Source organism: Sander lucioperca, chromosome 7 (assembly GCF_008315115.2).
Source record: "Sander lucioperca isolate FBNREF2018 chromosome 7, SLUC_FBN_1.2, whole genome shotgun sequence".
NCBI classification, from domain to species: domain Eukaryota; kingdom Metazoa; phylum Chordata; class Actinopteri; order Perciformes; family Percidae; genus Sander; species Sander lucioperca.
The window spans coordinates 29097277-29112527 of NC_050179.1; positions in this window are offsets into that span (position 1 = coordinate 29097277).

Sequence of the window (15251 nt, forward strand, 5' to 3'; positions counted from 1 at the left end):
AATTAAGTTAGTTTTAGGTTAATTTAATTGTGCTTACCATACTGTGGCCCAGTTTACATTCTGACTTAAGATTCTGGTTATCTATCAGGATGATCTGCATGAAGCTCGACTTTGCATTATTTCCCACGGGACAGTGAATGCTGCACACATTTATTTAGCGAGAACACACAGGCTTGGACAACAAGTACGTGGCTTCACAGCTGTGGAGGACCGGGAGTGTTTTTAAGATAAATATACGGGTTGTATATTAACCTTATGTGAACGGATGCTTCACATATGACCCAGCAGAGTATCAGGAGCAGCAGCAGTAACGGGAGCAGCGGTAATAACGGGAGCGGTACGCGGCTGGCCAATAAATGCTATTGAAGGGCGGGTTTTGGCGTGGCGGTGCAGGAGCCGCTGCTGAAAGCTTCCCTGCGGACTGCAAACGTGTGACGGTCAGGAAGACGTTTTGGTGGGGGGAAAAACTGATCAGAAAATATAACGTGGAGTGGAGTAGAAAGTATAGATAATTGCTGCAAAATGTAACGAAGTAAAAGTCAAAAGTATGCACTATTGATTCTACTTAAGTAAAGTACAGATATGTGAAAAATGTACTTAAGTACAGTAACGAAGTATTTGTACTTCGTTACATTCCACCACTGTAGCTTAGTATTGTACGCACCATAAAAATGTTTGTGTAAAGGCTCTAGGCCGCCCTATACTTTATTGTAGGCCCACGCTTTTGTAATATGCAACTCAATTTCATACAAAATATATGGTAAGGTGTCTCTGCTCCATCTCTTTTTCAGCTCAGAGGTCCTTGGCTTAAAAAGCATTAAAGACCCCTGGTCTATTTGCATACTTGCCACTGTGAGACCTCAAAAAAAAGGGAAGATTTCAAAACCTAAGCGGGTGGTCTGGGTGTCTTCCTCCCCCCAATAAATTGAATTTCAGATACTTTGTTTTCTGCATTCTGGTGACTTTTAAAGAATGTAAATAACAAAATAATAACAGGAGCAAAGGAGACCAGGCTGTAGGCTTGGCCCGTGCCAGGGACCCACAGCCGCCTGTCCCCCCTGGCCCACACACCCCGGGTCCTGGATGCCTAAGCCACGATTAAAGGTAGGCTCACAGTCTCTGAAAGACAGCTAGGTACCTGGTGTCAGGGTGCATTGGCGGACTCAAAAGCACAACTCAGAGCAGTGAGTAAAAGGTAAGTTTGTTTATTGTCCAGAGAACAATGCAGGCAACGGTACAAAAACGGCAGGCAGTAGACGTGGTCAAAAGTACAAAAACAAAAAGGTCTGGTAACTCCCACCTCACTCTCAAGTGCAGGAAACAATGGTGGTTGGTAGCCATAGGCACACTGGAAGGGGAATAAGCCGGTGGACAAGCAGGGCAGGGTGTTGTGGGCATACTCCACCCACAACAGTTGTTTGGACCAGGAAGCTGGGTTCCGAGAGACCAGGCAGCAAAGACACGTCTCCATCTCCTGGTTAAGTCTCTCCGTCTGTCCATTAGACTGTGGATGGTACCCAGAAGACAAACTGACGGTGGCCCCAATCAATGTGCAGAAAGCTCTCCAAAACTGCGAGATGAACTGGGGACCACGATCTGACACCACATCCGCAGGCAATCCATGTAGCCTGAAAACATGGGAAAGCATAACCTCTTCCGTCTCCTTAGCAGAGGGTAATTTAGGCAGAGGAATAAAATGTCTGTCCTCCACCGTAAGAACAGCAGTATTACTGTCAGAGGGAGGTAATCCATTGACAAAGTCCAGGGAAATATCTGACCATGGACGCTTGGGGACAGACAAGGATTGTTAGAGGCCAACAGACGCTTGACGAGAGGTCTTGTTCTGAGCACAGACCGGACAAGCAGCAACATACTCCCTGACCTCACTCTCCATGAACGGCCACCAGAAACGCTGTTGCACCACGAACATGGTCCTCTTGATTCCAGGGTGGCAGGAGAGAGGAGAGGTGTGTGCCCAATGAATGACCTGGGAACGGAGCTCAGAAGAAGAACAAATAAGCGATTCGGGGGACACCCGACCGGAACAGTTAACCTTCTTGTGCCCGTTTAACCTTTTCCTCCACCTCCCAGGTAACTGCCCCTGCAACACAGGACTCGGGCAGAATGTTAGTATTTATTTACTTTATTAGTTTATTTGTCAGGGACAATGTACAAAATACATTAATCTTACGAAAAGATGTTTTGTACCAGAGTTAGCTAATATAGTTTCCATCTGCAGTCCCCGGGCAGGTGCACACAATAATAAAACTACATTACAAATAACTGTCAGTAGCACTAACAAATACATGCAAGATTAGTTAAACACTAATCAGATGTTTAAATGAAAAACTAATCAAAAAAACCATCACAGCCTAAAATATATACAACATAGTCAAAAACATTTAATATTACATTTGTAAACTTTTAAGTGTGCTGATGCTCACATAGCTGGTTATCGAGGATGTATTTCTTTAAGTTTCGAGAGAAATTATTCAAATCTACAGACAACTTTAGACTGCCTGGGAGTTGATTCCATTGTTTAATGGTTTTAAATGAGAAAGCTGTCTGTGTAAAGGCAGAGGATCTTTTCAGGATAGCACAATTTCTGTGAGCAGTGGAGCGCGATGTTCTGTTCGTATGTTCCGAATAAAGTTCTATGAATTTTTTCATTGAGGGTGGTGCAATATTATTAACAATTTTGAAAACGGTTCTTAAGTTTGTATATCTAATTAGTAGTAGGTTCCTCAGGAGACGGATTTGGGTCAAAAAGGCGTGACAAGGCATTGGGTTTAACATTTTTAGAACCAGGACAGTAGGACAGGGTAAAGTTAAATCTGTTAAAGAATAAGGCCCACCTCGCCTGGCGTGAATTGAGTCTCTTGGCCGAACTCAGGCACTCCAGTTTCTTGTGGTCAGTCCATACCATAAAACGGTTGCTCCGCCCCCTCAAGCCAATGACGCCACTCCTCCAAAGCCACCTTCACCACCAGCAGCTCTGTTTCCAACGTTGTAATTCCTCTACGCCCCAGACAGCTTGCGTGACAGGAAGGCGCATGGATGAAGCCTCTCATCCTGGGATGAACGTTGAGACAGGATAGCTCCACACCCACATCATAGGCGTCCATCTTTACCACGAGCTGGCAGGACCAGCACCGAGCAGTAGAGAAACTCCTTTTCAGGCGAGCAAATGCCTGCTCTGCTGATGAAGACCACTGGAACGGCACTTTGACAGATATTAGGTCATGAAGTGGGGCAGCCACAGTACTAAAGTTTAGACGATAGAAATTGGCAAAACCAAGGAATCACTGAACCTGCTTGCGGTTGATAGGTGTGGGCCATTCAGCAATGGCCTTCACCTTCTCAGGGTCCATTCGAAACTCCTCCTCCGATACCACAAAGCCCAGGAAGGACACCGTGGAGATGTGAAACTCACATTTTTCTGCTTTAACATAGAGCTGGTTGTCCATCAGTTGTTGCAGCACCAGCCGCACATGCTGAACATGGGTCTGCAGGTCTGGAGAGAAGATCAGAATATCATCCAGATAGACAAACACAAAAATGTTCAACATGTCTCTGAGAATGTCATTTACCAACGCTTGGAAAACTGCGGAGGCGTTGGTGAGTCCAAATGGCATTACAAGATACTTGTAATGGCCAGTAGGGGTGTTGAAAGCCGTCTTCCATTCATCACCACTTCTGATCCTCACCAAGTGGTAGGCGTTGTGGAGATCTAACTTGGTGAAGACCGTAGCACCCTGAAGCAGTTCAAATGCCGTAGAAATCAGAGGCAACGGGTAGCGGTTCTTAACATTTAGGTCGTTAAGTCCTCTGTAGTCAATACAGGGGCGCAGGGACTTGTCCTTCTTGCCAACAAAGAAAAATTCGGCCTGGTCAAAAGTACAAAAACAAAAAGGTCTGGTAACGCTGGAACAAATACACACTGGGAAAAACGCTGGAGAGTGAGACACACGAGGTACTACAACAATCTGGCAAAAGGTAAGTGAAACAAGGGTATATATATATACACACTGGGACTGGGGAAGACAATAACACACAGGTGATACACATTAGGGTGGGGACAGGTAATCACACAAAGCAGACAAAGACGGGAAGACAAGTGACCTGAAACGAAGACTGTGTTATTTCAAAATAAAACAGGAAGTCAAAGAAAACAAACAAAACACAAATTAAGAGCGGGAGCTGGATGTGACACCTGGGAGAGGGAAATACAAAACAGGAGTCTCACAGAAAAAATGTAAGGGTTGGCATCAGGGCTTTAAATTGACATTGCCAACCCGCCAAATGCCGGTAAAAATAATAACTTTGGCGGGTAACATTATAAAGTTATTAGCCTATTTGGCAGCTAACAACACTGAGTCTGTTTGAATCGGCCGGCTGCGGAGAATGGATCCAGATTAGTCTGTTTTCCACCAAGAATTTTGGGCAGTTTTGTGTGTGTTTGGCTTGGAAAAGTAATCTTTATCTGGCAAACCTGCTTGTAGTACTAATCCTACTTTTCCCATGAACACCATGTTGTGATGTGTCGCACAACCATTGGCTATGTGTCTAGCGTGCGGTATCAATGAATTTAAGTAGTTAAGTTATTAAAATGTGGTGAAATTAGTAAAAAAATTGGCTAGTGGAAAATCTTGCCGGTAACTTTAAAAATGTACTAGCCATTTTGGCTCTGGCCCTGGTTGGCTTGTATGGTCTATCAGTCCTGTGTGTGCCAACACGGTCTCACGGCAGTTCGTGAAATGGTCACGTTATTTTGAATCTATTGATTTGTGTACACGGACACGTTTATGTCGTTTTTTTTCGTGGAGGTTAGCACGTAATGGGAAGCATCTATATGGAGGTTGGGTTTAGGAAAACAAGAACGGGGAAAGGACACGTCACACGCTGGACACGATCCCTGGTCTCCTGGGTGAAAGTCCTGTGTTGTTTGACCGATCCACCACCCCAACCAACCTCCCTACGCGGATTTTCAGCTACTTTACTGGCTGTAGAAACACTGGACATGGTAGACCTACAACCAATCAGAGCAACGGAAATATGTGGCAGACACATGTAAACAGACTACAGCGTGCAGAGATGAGCTGTGATGGTGTAACATCAATATGTCTGTGAACGAGTATAATTTTTGCCATCAGACTTTGAAGATAAAAGGTGTGTTACTTTGCCTTTGAGCCACAGGAATCTGCCAACTCATGTTTCATTTGCTCTGGCAGAGGCATTGGCGATTTGGGCTGGCGATGTCAGGCTAAGAGAAAGTTCTACATCAGCTGCAGCCATTTTGCTTGACCATAGTCTTTATCAGCAGATGTAGTTTCATCAGTAGTCCTGGAGTATTGGCCATGTCACCTACAGTTTAACTGAATCAACTGCATCCGCTGATGAAGATCGTGTTATATAGAAATCTCTTAAACAAAGGTGAGTTGGTTTAAGACAGTTTTGTCACTGCTGCCATTAACCAAAATTACTGATTAAATGAAGGTCATGCAGCATATTACTGCAATGTGTGAGCCTTTGGGGGGTTGGTTTTGAAATTGGGACAGAGCTAGACTAAATATCTAGTCTGCTTCCAGTCTGTATGCTAAGCTAGGCTAATCACATCCTAACTCCAGTTCTGCACAATTGATGCACAAACATGAAACTGCATTTTAGTGGACATAAAAGTAAGCAGTGAACATTATGTGAGGAAATAAAAGCATAAAGTCTGAAAAGGATATGAAAGAAAGCGTCTTTGGTAAAGTTCTCAGCAGATAAAAGCAGGATTAAACTATTTCTGCAAAATGAAAATACAAACGTAATTTATTCCTACCACAAACTTGCTTATGTATGTGGCGGTTAGGGGTGGGTGTGTGTGTGTGTGTGTGTGTGTGTGTGAGTGAATCGTAGGATTCAGGATGTGGGATTTGTCTGTTTGCAATTATCCACCCTCACTAAGAGAGAGACAGAAAGAGAAGGGAGATGGACGGGAGGACAATATGTCTTCATCCCCTCTCCTCCGCCCCTCATTGAGCCAACTCCTCTGAGACAAAGTGTTTTAATGTTGAGCACATATACCTGTTCTTCAAAGGGTGTGTCTGTGAGAGTCACTTGTGTGGTAACACACATCATCTGGAGCAGGATGGCAGTGTGTCTCTAGTGTTGGTGGACTGCCTCAAACTGATATACTCCTCAAACAGGCCGCTCACTTTTAGAAACACTTCTCTAGCTATGCAACAACATCAGTCCAGTCCACGTAAGTGCTACAACTTATCAGTGAGAGTATTTCCTGTGGCGTTCCACAGGGGTCAGTTGTAGGCCCAAAACTGTTTATCCTTTACCTAAATGACATTTGCAAAGTATAAAATGTACTAAAATGTACTGTTTTTGCAGATGACACAAATAGTTTTTGTTGCGGGGATGACTTGCAGCAGATGCTGGAAATGGTCACAAATGAAATGGATAAATCTCTAATTGGTCCAAAACTCAGCTGCCCGTATTATCACCAGAACCCCAACAACTGAACACATTACTCCACTCCTTAAACAACTGCACTGGCTCCCTGAGATTCTTCTTCTCACCATCAAAGCCCTCCATAATCTCGCTCCTCCATACCTCTCTGAACTCCTTCAGCCCTAGACTCCATCCCGAACACTCCAATCCTCCTCTTCCTCACTGCTTTTCACTCCTTCTGCCTGCCTGTCCACAATGGGGTTTAGAGCCTTCAGCCATTCTGCTCCTCGCCTTTGGAACTCCCTCCCGATATCCATCCGTACCATAGTCTCTACCCACCTTTAAAACCTCCCTCAAAACCCACCTTTTCTGAAAGGCCTACCCCACATGACTTCACTCTCCATCAAAGTAATGGATAGATTGCTTTATTTAAATTTTCTATCTCAATCTTTTAAATGTGTTTGTTTTAATTTAATTATATTTGCCTTTTTAACTGTATTTTTGCTTGTTTTAACTGTAAGGTGTCCTTGAGTGCTATGAAAGGTGCCCATAAATAAAATGTATTATTATTATTATTATTATTATTATTATTATTATTATTATTATTATTAATAAATTAAAACTTTGGTTTGATTCAAATAAGTTATCTTTAAACTTGAACAAAACTAAATTCATGATATTTGGAAATCCTACTATGAATACAGATGTTAAAATAATAATTGATAACAAAATAATTGAAAGAGTCTATGAAAGTAAATTACTGGGTGTCGTACTTGACCACAAACTGTGCTGGAAGCCCCACATTAAATATCTGTGCATGAAGATGGCCAGGAGTATTGGTATATTGAGCAAAACTAGATACATATTGAACCAAAATGCATTACATACTCTGTACTGCACACTTATTTTACCATATATGTTATCTTGTGTGGAAATTTGGGGAAATACCTACAAAAGCAACTTACATAATAATTGCAAACAATCAGGATAATAAATCACACCGGGTATTATGAGCACACTAATCATCTGTTTTTGAATTCACATTTGCTGAAATGTATGGACATTGTTACATTCAAAACTGCACAATTTATGTTTAAAGTTAAAGAAAATAATTGACCATGTAACATACGTGCAATGTTTAATGAAAGAGACGGGGGATATCATCTAAGAGGACAATGTATGTTCAAACAAGATCTCAAGAACTTCTGTTAAAAGCATGTATGTTTCAGTTTGGGGTGACCTTATGGAATAGACTGAACAATGACAAACAAACAAACATAGATTAAAGAAATCAATACTTGACCAATACAGAAAGAAATAGACCGAAACATAGGAATGGAATTGTAATGTAAAGGTATTGTTGTATATTGTTGTATTGTTGTAAGTTATTGTAAGACCTGAAAGATTGTTAAAAATAATAATATGATATTGTGAAGTAGTGGCAGGACCTAATAAGCTATTTGCTTCCGCCTGCTCCTTCTCAAACCTATCCTTTTTCATTATTATTTTTTTTGGCCTTTGGTAAATTCTAATTGTTTGTGTTTTATATTTGTGGTTTACATTTTTTTGTTTTTTCTTTTGCAACATTGTTGATTGTTTGAGATAAATAAAAAAAAATGAAATGAAGTGGTGGAATGTAACTAAGTACATTTACTCTTTACTATTTAAAAAGCTCTTTATCGAGATGAATTGTAGATGAGAATTTGTTGTTTGTGTGTGGTGTATGTGTGTATGTGTATATGTATATATATGTATGTATATACATGTATGTATGTGTATGTGTGTGTATATGTATATATTTGTATTCATGTATTCCTCCGAATGATTTGTATATGCGACAGGAAGATGTCTGTTAAATAAGTAATTTTGTGGTGTCTTGTAATCCCATGTGGGGTGGGCCAAAATGTTTGGCATGACACAGAAATAAAACATAACTAACTAACTAACTAACTACTCCAGTACTGTACTTGAGTCCAAATATTGAGGTACTTGTACTTTACTTGAGTCTTTTCTTTTCATGCCACTTTCTACTTTGACTCCCCTACATTTCAGAGAGAGATATTGTACTTTTTACTCCACTACATTAATTGCATTGTTGCAGTGGCTGCTAGTCAGCAGCAGTAACAGTTACTAACATTAGCAGGAGCAGCAGGAACCATTAGCAGCAGCAGTGAGAACAGGGCTGTCAGCGCTAACGCGTTAATCGCGATGCGATTAAGGGCTGACGTGATGCGATTAATTTTTTTTAATCGCATTAATCGCCTGCCGGCATTTATTAATTTAGCAGCACCATTACTTATCATCAAGCTGCCACTTCCTCGTAACACATCCTGCTGTTGCAGGCTGCAGGCATGATGGAGAAAGACAGCAGCAATGAAATTCTGAATGGCACTTTTTATTTTCCAAAACTCCCGGACGGCTCGTAGACAAGTCGAAAGCCACATGCACATTGTGTAAAGCCGAATTAAAATATCACCGAAGCACGTCAAGCTTGAGCTACCAGCTATGGAGCTAAGCATATAGTTCAGTTAACGTGATGCTACCAGCTAGCATGCTACCCACTCAGAGGAGTGCTACTTGCCGACCTGTGGATGAAACCAAATCCCAAAAAATGACTACAGCTCTTGCGAAACGGGTGGCAACTAACTGCAGACCTGTCAGCATTGTAGAGGACTCGGGACTTAAAGACGTACTACGGTTGACCTGTCTCGTTGCCGTTGAGGGGGACAGTAGTTTTTACGGCTACACAGCCTGTAAGACACGGAGAAAGCAGCCACACTGGAACTGCTGCAAGGTGCTGCAAACGCTGTCTCATTACTCATTACTTATTACTGACGTGCAGTGATCACTGGACGTCAGTGAGTAGTCAACATTATTTAGGAGTTACTAAACACTATATTGACTCTGGTAAGGATAGGGATTTTTTGTTTTTTAGTTAGGTACTTGGAGGAATTGTGCAATAATGACAGATTCACACATTTTTCCTTTGTTTACAGTAAATAAATAATTACAAATCTTAAAATCAAGTTCATAAAGTAACTTTCTTTGCATTCATTTGATTCCCAATCAAGATCCACTGGTAAGAATTGCTTTTGATTGTTAATATGTACTTAAAAACTGTTCTGAAATGCAAAATAATAGAATTTTAATCATGTGATAAAATATGCGATTAATTAAAAAATGTTAATCGTTTGAGCTGCCCTAAAAAAAAAACTCATGTCTATTTAAAAGACACTGTACAAGGAGAGGATATGGGCACTGACAAAAGCACAATGTGCAGAAATGTCAGAGAGGATTGTGTGCTGTGTTTTGTGATCATGCACAACAAAACAAAACATGTAAGAATGAAATCCCCCTTTCATTACCATGGAAACAGAGCCACTCGGCCAGCCATGCCAAAACACTTATTTATGAACTTCAGTTTCCAATGGAAAAAAATCTCAGAATGAAATAGAACAACTTGGTGTCAACATAAAACACAGAGCTCTCAAGCCGGAGAGCAGAGTTCACTTCACAGCTAAAACAAAATACTTTCACCCAGGAAACTTTAGTTCATTCCTCTGGAGTGTTTAAATCCAAACCACAATCTTTTTCCTAAACTTAACCAGTCATTTTGATGGCTAAACTTAACTGTTAGCCGCATGACACTCACTTTTCCTGGCTAAACTCCACCACCACGGCCCTGAAAGGAGCGTCATCTGGTGGTGTCTGTACCCGGCTCACAGTCACCTGTTGGCGGCTAAACAACAGCTGCTGGTAGCCGGCATCCTGTAGCTCTGCTGCTTGGATTTGTATACTATATACTATAGATTGTTCATGTTACAGCGCATTACTTAATTTAAAATACTTATATTTTAGGTATATAATATATGGTTGAGTGGTGAAGTAGCATTGATCACTTTGAGGGGAGGATACATTTCATCACCACCGGGGATAAAAAATAATTCAGCAAAGGCAGGAATATGTAGACCACAAAGGGGGAAATACCACACATCCCCCCCGACAAATTGCACCCTGGTTGTAATGTATAAGTACAAATACTTTGTTACTGTACTTAAAGGTACACTGTGTAGTGTTTTAAGTATTGTATTAGCTAAAATCAATGTCTTCATTCATAAATATGTCCTCATTGGTGTAAAATGACCTCTGCCAATGATCTGACTTATCCTGGTAAGCGAAGAATATCTTATCTGTATTTACATTGGACGGGCAAGTCCAAGGAGGCTTCCATGTTGTTCCGCCATTTTGAAAAGCTATAATCGCTAAGATGGACATAAACGACTAGCAACGCGTTTTCGTTCAGAGCCAGCGTCACGTGACTGAAACCAGCTGAAACGGAGAAGATCAGTGAGAGGCGCTTGTCACCGCCCCGGCACATTTGAAAGCCTGCACTGCACTTTAGTTCATAATGGAGGATCGTACTTATGCCGAGCCACAGGAGAAGGAATCCTTGTCGCCCAAAAAGCGAAAAAGGGAATTAAAAAGGCAACGTGACCAGCGAATTCAAAACACGAGGGTAAACATCGGGGTAGCCTTTCCCAGGTGGAAAGTGCTAATGAAGGAGAAAGACTTTCAAAGGGATGCTGAAGTTGCCGGCTTTCTTCTCGACAGGTAAGTCAATGTCACAGTCTAAATTACTTATACATGCTCACACTAATGATACAATGCAGTTTGCAGTTTGTTTGAAATAACGAACCTCATCACCCGAAAGAAAACTTGATGAATAGCTTCTTGGTACATAACGGCTACCGTAGTTGCAACACACGTTTGAAAATGCGAGGCGCTAGAGAGCACTATTAGTTTGAATGCAAAATACAATTTCACCGCTAGATGGGAGAAATTCCTACACAATGTTAGTCTGGCTATCACCAGACCAAGCTCAATCTTTTAAGATTGAACATTAATCTGGGGAGTCTGCTCTGTATTTTCTACTGCACAAGAGGCATGATCAACGGGCATAGTTCAAATGACTCTGTATGCAATTGGATAGTCCTTCAACCAATCAGACCAACCATCCAGGTGACGTAGCAGCGACAGCGGCATCAACGGTTGCTGCGCTTCGGTGGCCGAATGTAAACAAGAAGCTGCTTGGTCGCTTCTCTATCGTCATCGTGTTAAACCCGCCAATAGGGCGCCAGGTGGATAAGCCAGTTTGTGATTGGTCCCCGCAAAATTGTAATGGAAGCAGGATAGATAAAGGTACAGGTTTCCAGCCTGAGCTGCAGGGAGAAATCAAATCGCCGGCAGATCTAACACAATGTACCTTTAAGTAGACTTTTCACATATCATTACTTGGTTATTTGTATTTCTGGAAACTTTTACTCCACTACATTCCCTACATCTTCGTTACTCGTTACTACAAAAATAAAATCAGAAAAAATGCAAAAAAAGCAGGTTTGGGGATGAAGATGACACACGTGGTGGTATTTGCAAGAAATGTTATCGTATGTTGGAGTGAAAGATTCTTCCTCACAAAAAAGAAAGAAAATTCTGTTTCTGTTTTTCTCTTTGCTGATGTCAGCTCTCTCAAAATATGCCGTGTTTGGTCCTTTTAACTTGGGAGCCACAATAAATTTCATCATCAAGGATAGTTTTTACTTTTACTTCTAATTATTAAGTACATTTAACATCAGAAAGTTACTTTTGATTTGTAAGTACAGTAAATATCAGATACTTTAAGATTTTTACTTAAGTAATATTCTAAAAGGTGACTTTAACTCCCACCAAAGTCATTTTCTGCTAAGATACTTTTATTCTTTAGTATTGCTTTCAAGTACTTTATACAAGACTGTCGGTGTATGACTATTACCATTAAAACATGATTCAATCAAAACAAAACACAAAAGCATTTAAATGTTAAATATTTGAAAAATGTTAGAAACCGTTGTTAAAACACACTATGAGCGCTATACAATACAGTGGTTCTTCTCTTCGGACTCAGCACGGAGACTGGACGTGTAATAGATGATGCTGTCGCCCTGTGTGGATGGGTGAGGCTGTTTCACTGCAGCAAATGCACAATTGTAGCAATCTGTCTTGAGCTTTTTCGAAATTAGGAAAATATCCCAAGGTCAGAGGGATGTTCACAGCCCTGGAGGCGAAATACCACTAATCACCTGAAGAGCCCTGTCCTGGTAAAGTGGACACATGTGTCCACATCAGGATCTATGTCCATTAGAGAACCATGAGAATGAGAACAGATCATTTGTCTCTGATTGGACCACCATGAACACTGCACAATAAATCATTGAAAACTTTGGCTTTTGGACCACTTTCCCTTCTGTTATTTGACTCACAAATAAGGTTCAATGAGTGTAGTGGCACACGGTTGGATAAGGTAGAATTGGGTAGCATTTTAGCACTTGTAGATATATTCTGCTTCAAGGAAGAAAAACAAAAGCATTCTTAAAATATATTTATATAAGTTTCTTGATATAGCAGATTTGATCAGAAACACCGTTCTTTTCTGTACTGGTGGGTCCGTGTACTTGGTGGCCAACGAATTTTCGTTTTGAAAGGAAAAAAACAAAAACGAAAAACGGCCAGTTTCCTAATTACCATTAGTAAATAGGAAAACAAAAAACGGAAAACAACCCATTATTCGTTTTTTGTTTTGATATTAAAAAACGGAAAACGAAAAACAATCTCGTTATCCGATTGTCTTTGATGTATTTGTAGATGGAACTCGGAAATTAAAATACGTGTGTATAAGTCGTATTCCTTAATTTTGCATTGGTATTTTTTCGTGACCCGGAAGTTACTCCCGCCACGCCAAGACCCGCCCTTCAATAGCATTTATTGGCCAGTACCGCCTGTAAGATCCGTTCTGTGCATGCGCATAATTACGTAGTAGAAAACTAACAATGTCCATGTGCGATTTACAGTCTATGTTTGTACCATGTGTCAACACTTTACGACCAAACATTACAACTTTTTTATTAAATCTTTTTTTATTAAATCTTTATTATACAATAGTCATAGCTACAAACATTCGAAACTTGTCACTGATCCAAAACCATGTAGTGACATCGTTGTTGTGTTGTTTACGTTAATGTTTTTACCTTTAATACTTCGTCTTGACTAATAACCATAGACTGTCTATTATTAATGTGTAAACGTACATAAGTGTCCTTTTGAAGATGGGATGACAGCTCTCCCAGCCACCACTGCTGTATACCACTATAGTAGCTACATGCTAACGGTCATCTTAGCTGGCAATGTTGTTAAATTCTCCCCAATTCCGGGTCACATTCCTGCTGAAACATGTCCGATTGTGTAGTGTTTGGTTCAGAAGCCTTTATCTGTGATTTTTGACGTTAGAAAGTGCTGCTTCGTTCCACTACAATCTAACGTTAGCATACTCATAGCTAACTATTGTAGCTGCATGCTAACGCAACATAGCGGAGCATATAGCTAGCTATGTACGTATGTAGCAGGACTTTGTATCGTAAAAATCACCAATAAAGGCTTCTAAACCAAATACTAAACAAATACAAATACAGTAAAGTGACCGGAATTAGGGGTGAAATGTCCAGCATTGAGCTACATAATAGTTTGCTAGGAGTTAGCTGGTCTCTCACAGAGTTCTCATTTGTAGCCCTGTTTTACCCGATACTTTCATAAAAGTACAAACACATGAAGTGAGAGGTATACACATGCTTAAACTTTATTAAAAGCATGGTTAACCTGAAGCAGGACGGAGTCATGACTTAAAACACCAAAGCAAGGCTTCTAGCTCAGGCTAGCTAGCGTTAGCAAATTACCTTCAAAGTTGCAAAGAAATGATGAAACGTAAAATTTGAAGCCTTTATTTAATTTGCTACATGGTGTTGTACTGGATGGCCAGACGACGCTCCTCATTAACAGATACTTTAGGCAACTCCAGCAAACACCTTGTAAACTTCATCTCTGCCATCATAACGGTCTACTGTCACTGTCTAATGTTTTCTTCCGGTAACCGGGAATGTCCAAACATCCTTATGCCAATGCGTGCATAGAGCTGTGAAGTTTGCCGGTGTTCGCGCAAGCGTAGAACTGATCAGGCAGTGCACAGAACGGATTTTACAGGCGGTACGGATCGGGTACTGACAAAGGAATAAGATTTATACACACATTTCAATCGGATAACGAGATTGTTTTTCGTTTTCCGATTTTTAATATCAAAACAAAAAACGAATAATGGGTTGTTTTCCGTTTTTTGTTTTCCTATTTACTAATGGTAATTGGGAAACTGGCCGTTTTTCGTTTTTGTTTTTTTCCTTTCAAAACGAAAATCCGTTGGCCACCAAGTACACGGACCCTGGTGGTACAGAAACACTGTACTCTTGAGATCAAACCCAATTTTCCAAAAGGTATCAACTGGCAAAGGTAAAGACCCAATCACAATGTTTGATTACAATAACTTCCGGTTAGAAAAGTCCTGCGTCCTGTACATAAAATGTTACCGTGCTAAACAAACAGGCGAGGAACAACTGGATATACTCTTATGTCCCTGGAGCGTCAAAAAGTGACGCCAAGAGTACCGACCAAGCGAGTCTAAATATGACGCTAAAGGAGACTTTTTGTGTCAATAACAAACACCAAAGGCACCTGACCAAGCGTTGCTTTTGGCGCGATGGGAGTGATAATGTGTTGTGGAATTAGCAAGAAAGCTAGCTAACTAGCCAGACTTTTATTCATTTGTTGTATTTGACAGGGACAGTGCTCAATAATCAACAGCAAAGTAACTGTACATGAGCCAGAGTTAGCTCAGCAGCCTAAATTTCATCTGTTGTCCCTGGCCAGTTTAAAAAAATAAAATACAATAA